The 6,000-nt window shown below is 41.2% G+C and overlaps 1 long non-coding RNA gene across 2 annotated transcripts; it reads left to right on the forward strand.

Annotated features, from left to right (window-relative positions):
• Positions 1-776: 776 nt before the first annotated feature.
• LOC127911929 (uncharacterized) lies at positions 777-4,135 on the forward strand. Of its 2 annotated transcripts, none has more exons than XR_008079819.1 (3): positions 777-1,461; positions 3,628-3,724; positions 3,989-4,135. It is a non-coding gene; the product is annotated as an uncharacterized LOC127911929 (long non-coding RNA). The 2 variants fall into 2 exon arrangements; XR_008079820.1 differs by lacking the exon at positions 777-1,461 and adding an exon at positions 2,585-2,810.
• Positions 4,136-6,000: the final 1,865 nt, after the last annotated feature.

A 6,000-nucleotide genomic window follows, 5' to 3' on the forward strand; every position in this document is an offset into this window, starting at 1 on the left:
CCCACGGGGGAGCCAGGCCATTCAGAATTAGTTTTTCCCCCACAAAAGGCTTTATTACAGACAGAATTACTCCTCAGTTTCGTCAGCTGTCCGGATGGCTGGTCCCAGACTTTCCCACAGGTGAAGAAGCCGGATCTGGAGGTCCTGGGCTGGCATGGTTACACGTGGTCTGCGGTTGTGAGGCCGGTTGGACATACTGCCAAATTCACTGAAACAATGTTGGTAGAGAAATTAACATTCAATGACCTGGCAACAGCTCTGGTGGACATTCCTGCAGTCAGCATGCCAATTACACGCTCCCTCAAAACTTGAGGAATCTGTGGCATAGTGTTTCGTGACAAAACTGCACATTTTAGTGTAGCCTTTTATTGTCCCCAGCACAAGGTGGAACTTTTAATTTACATTTAACCTTTATTTAACTAGGCAAGTCAGTTAAGAACAAATTCTTATTTACAATGACAGCCTACACCGGCAAAGCCCAGATGACTCTGGGCCAATTGTGGCACTCACAATCACAGCCGGTTGTGATACAGCCTGGAATCGAACCAGGCTGTCTGTTGTGATGCCTCTAGCACTAAGATGCAGTGCCTTAGACCGCTGTGCCACCCGGGAGCTGATTATGCTGATTAATCAGCTGTTTAATCAGCTTCTTGATGCACCACACCTGTCAGGTGGATGGGATTACCTTGGCAAAGGAGAAATGCTGCCTAACAGGTATGTAAACTAATTTGTTTGCAACATTTGAGAGACATAAGCTTTTTGTGCATATGGAACATTTCTTCGGATTGTTTATTTCAGCTCATGAAACATCGGACCAACACTTTACATGCGTTTATATTTTTGTTCAGTATAACTAGACCTTTAGTACATCATACTACATCATTGTAGGTGCTCAGAAATATGTATAGTATGTTTCGTATGGCTCTGAGGCCAAGCTGGATGATCAATATCAAGGTTCATCACACCATCAGAAGGCCTGTACTGACCTCTGCTGGATTCCTTCATATATTGTAATTGGCCAAGAAAAGATTGAGTGATTATATGACTGAGATAATATTCTCATTTACAGAAACGACCTGGGGAATAGTTACAGGGGATGAATGAGCCAATTGTAAACTGGGGATTATTAGGTGACCGTATGAGGGCCAGGTTAGGAATTCAGCCAGAACACCAGGGTTAACACCCCTACAATAAGTGTCATGGGATCTTAAGTGACCACAGAGAGTCAGGACATCCATTTAACATCCCATCTGAAAGACAGCACCCTACACAGGGCAATTTGCCCAATTACTGCCCTGGGGAATTGGGATTTTGTTTTTAGACCAGAGGAATGGGTGCCTCCTACTGGCCCTCCAACACCACTTCCAGCAGCATTTGGTCTCCCATCCAGGACCAACCCTGCTTAGCCTGGCCTGTTGCAAAACGTTTTGCAACTGAGAGTTTCTCGTGGACAAATAAATGGTAGGTCCTTCCCCGTTTCGTTTACGTTTGGTTCCTAGAGTAAACGTTTCCGTTACTAAAAGTTTTTCAACGGAATCCTACTAATGAATAAACCCCTGGTTTTGGCATCTATGAACAGTGAAGGAAGTAGTGATGGGCATTCCAGCTCTTTTCAGTGAGCTGGCTCGTTCAGCTTAGCTCACCAAAAAAGAGCCGGCTCTTTTGGCTCCCAAACGGCTCTTTAAAAAAATATATGTTTTGTATTTTTTCAAGTCAAACAGTATGCGATAGTTTGACTATGATTGGTGTTAAAACAATTCTAATGAAATTATTAAATGAAATCATACTCTACCTTTACCACAATGTATTTAAAAATGCTTTGGTTTGTTATGAAAAAGAATGCTATTAAACATTTGCATTTAAAGTATACATTTGTAACAAAGTGCATATAAATCTAACCATTCAAAACGATTTTGCACCATATCAAAGCTGCAGCATCCCACAAATTGAAATAAATGTAAAAAGAAAGATGCTATTACACGTGCATTTAAAGTATAACTTTTTGAATGTATATAAACAAAGTGCAAACGTTTCGGGTAGCCTTCCACAAGCTCCCCACAATAAGTTGGGTGAATTTTGGCCAATTCCTCCTGACAGAACAGGTGTAACTGAGTCAGGTTTGTTGGCCTCCTTGCTCCTTGCTTTTTCAGTTCTGCCCACAAATTTTCTATGGGACTTTGTTTTCTATCAGGGCTTTATGAGAGCCCCTCCAATACCTTGACTTTGTTGTCCTTAAGCCATTTTGCCAAAACTTTGGAAGTATACTTGGGGTCATTGTCCATTTGAAGACCCATTTGTGGCCAAGGTTTAACTTCCTGACTGATGTCTTGTGATGTTGCTTCAATATACTCACAGAATTTTCATTCCTCATGATGCCATCTATTTTGTGAAGTGCACCAGTCCCTCCTGCAGCAAAGCACCCCCACAACATGATGATGCCATCTAACCCTAACCCTAACCCGTGCTTCACGGGGGTGGATATTAATACTTTTGTACCCGTTTCCTCCAGCATCTTCACAAGGTCCTTTGCTGATGTTCTGGGATTGATTTGCACTTTTCGCACCAAAGTACATTCACCTCTAGGAGACAGAACGCGTCTCTTTCCTGCGCGGAATGACGGCTGCGTGGTCCCATGGTGTTAATACTTGCGTACTATTGTTTGTACAGATGAACGTGGTACCTTTAGGCGTTTGGAAATTGCTCCCAAGGATGAACCAGCATTGTGGAGGTCTACAATTATTTTTCTGAGGTCTTGGCTGATTTCTTTTGAATTTCCCATGATGTCTAGCAAAGAAGCACTGTGTTTGAAGGTAAGCCTTGAAATACATCTACAGGTACACCTCCAATTGACTCAAATTATGTCAATTAGCCTATCAGAAGCTTCTAAAGACATGACATCATTTTCTGGGATTTTCCAAGCTGTTTAAAGGCAGTCAATTTAGTGTATGTAAACTTCTGATCCACTGGAATTCTGATACAGTGAATTATAAGTGAAATAATCTGTCTGTAAACAATTGTTGGGAAATGTACTCGTGTCATGCATAAAGTAGATGTCCTAACCAACTTGTCAAAACTATAGTTTGTTAATAACAAGAAATGTGTGGAGTGGTTGAAAAACAAGTTTAAATGACTCCAACCTAAGTTTATGTAAACTTCCGACTTCATCTGTAAATGTAACATTTCAAAAATAATACAATCTGAGCAACATAATAATAGAATATTGCATCATAAATAAAAATAAATAACAATGTGCAAAATTGCAGCATCCCACTTAAAACATTAAACTCTTTTCTCTCTCTTCTTTATTGCCATGTTATAACCAGCAGCACACAGCAATGCTGACCATATTTAGCTTTTTATGAGAGATTTGCATTCAGACATGCAAGCTGTTCATTAAATTCATTAACAATCCTACAATGTGATTTTCTGGATTTTTTTTCTCATTTTGTCTGTCATAGTTGAAGTGTACCTATGATGAAAATTACAGGCCTCTCATCTTTTTAAGTGGGAGAACTTGCACAATTGGTTGCTGACTAAATACTTTTTTGCCCCACTGTATATAATACTGGGTTGAATAATGATGTAGTAATAACTGCTTACTGTACATCTCTCCACTGATCTCCACAGTGACCTGCTCAAATGGTTCCAGAACTCTGCATACCTCCTCCACCACCTCCCATTCCACTTGAGTCAGAGCATCAACAGTTGCATTGACAATGGCCAGGTTAGAGATGACGGCATCCTTTGACTCAAGAAACAGCTTGAACATATAACATGTTGAATTCCACCTTGTAGTGCAGTGTTGTTTAGGCCTCGGCTCAGGCATCCCCATCTGACATTGTGTAGACCTACTGTGCTCCTGTGGAAGTATTCCACAGTTGTTTTCACTTTGTCCACAGTGGGCTTCATCACCTTCAGAGCATCTCTTACAATTAGGTTGATTGTGTGGGCAAGGTCCATTTGAAAATGTTAATTTTATGACACACAGACATTGGCATAAACTGGTCCATAGAAGACAGCGTTGCTGTGGGTCGCGGAGTAGGCCTACTTGACTGAGTGGACACATCTCCACGTGTGGAGGTGCTGGCTCCACCACTATCACTAGCAGGCCCGCTAGTTTCTCGAAGCTTCTCTACAGCTAGTTTCACAGTTGGGTGCACAGTTCGCATAAGCCGGTGTAGGTTGTGTATAGAACTGACTTTATATGAGATTTTGTTTTGGCAAATTCTACACTATGCTCTAACATGGTCTACATTATTAAAATGCATCCAAATTCTACTGTGCTTCCGACTCATTTTCCAGCTGTTTTCACAGCTGTCCTTCCTCGGCTGCTAAGTATGTGACTGTGAGTGAGTTGGCTCGGCGCTCCCTCACATCTTTGGTTCATTGGTTGACACTGCATGTCTGATTGACAGGAACAACAGGTGAGGCTGTTAGTCTGAGCAGACAGTCAGAACGAATGTGTGCGCTTGAGCATTTAGGCTTATGATTTAATATTCAGCTCTTCTGATGTGTGAGCCGGCACTCATAGCCGACTCGTTCGCGAACGACCCATCACTAGAAGGAAGGAAGGTGATTTATCATAACATGAGTCAACATTTAAGGGAAAGCTTTCTGTGCGTAGTTGTAATTTCTTATAGCTAGATAAGTTTGTTGTCTCAAAGTCAAAATGCGGACAATATTCCCGTTTGTTGTGCTGGTTTATTTGCCTGGTGGTGTCAGGTGAGTTCAGTTTTTGTCAAATAGCGCTAATTTAGGTCTATCAATCTGCTAATCTGAATTAGCCTAGACCGGGTGCATGCCTATCCAGGCTGTATCACAACCGGCAGTAATTGGGAGTCCCATAGGGCGGTGCACAATTGGCCCAGCGTCGTCCGGGTTTGGCCGTCATTGTAAATAAGAATTTGTTCTTTAACTGACTTGCCTAGTTAAATAAAAAGGTTAAACACAACTGCCGCAGATAAATGTTACTTTTTTACACTTATTTTACCCTCAGTAACATTACAATAACTTTGACCACGTAGTATTTGCTTTAACGTGTGCTGGGTACCGAGACTGGCAATCTAACGTTAGATAAATCGATCTGATCAGAGGGACGCTTCAACATCTGCATTGCTTGCTGTTTGAGGGCTTTAGAAATACATTTGATTGATAGATCGATGGCACAGCTAACGATAGCTACCCCAAATGAGGTGGGCCAATTAGGCTACCAGCAAAACAAACTAATGTTATACCTAACTAGCTAATCTTATCAAATCATTGTTGGATGGAGGGAACTAGCTAAATCAGGCACAAGACTGACAGTGCCACATAGCTAGCTTCTACTCCATGTTTTGGTTTAAAAACTAAGTACTTTGCTGCAGTTTTATTTCTCATGTATTCGAAGTGTGGTCGCGTTCCAGGTAGTGATGTGCAGTTTGCACACAATTCGTTATTTTTGAACGACTCTTTACTGACTCGTGAGTCATGATTATTTTTTTTGAGTGACTTGTTAGTTTGACCTACTAGTGCTGTGTGGGCGTGTGTGTATATTTATTTATTAGGCATGAAACAGTTCTCAAAACTCACGGTTCGGTACAGTGGTGTCATGGTTCGGTTTCGATACATCAACAAAATAAATGCCTGAGAAATATGTAATTTGTATTAAGATTTTCCATATATTATAATAGTAAACATGGTAGCTGGAATTCCCAGGAGCAGATGGAAACAAAGGGACAACAAAAAGCAGCAGTGCCTGTCTTAACATGACATAAAATAGTATTTTAAAACAGCGGTGCCTGTCTTAACATGACATAAAATAGTATTTTAAAACAGAACTTCAACAAGGGTGCATAGTCCAGCAGCATATTAACAAAATGGGACCGCTTGACACTGGTTTCTTGAAAAAAAAGTTTTTCTTTAAGAAGATTAGTTTATCCACATTATCTGCAGTGAGCACAGATCGGCTTGCTGCGACAATGTCAGCCGCTGTGGAGAAAACCCTCTCGCTAGGGACAGAGG

This window comes from Oncorhynchus keta, chromosome 25, assembly GCF_023373465.1.
Source record: "Oncorhynchus keta strain PuntledgeMale-10-30-2019 chromosome 25, Oket_V2, whole genome shotgun sequence".
In the NCBI taxonomy this organism is placed as follows: Eukaryota; Metazoa; Chordata; class Actinopteri; order Salmoniformes; family Salmonidae; genus Oncorhynchus; species Oncorhynchus keta.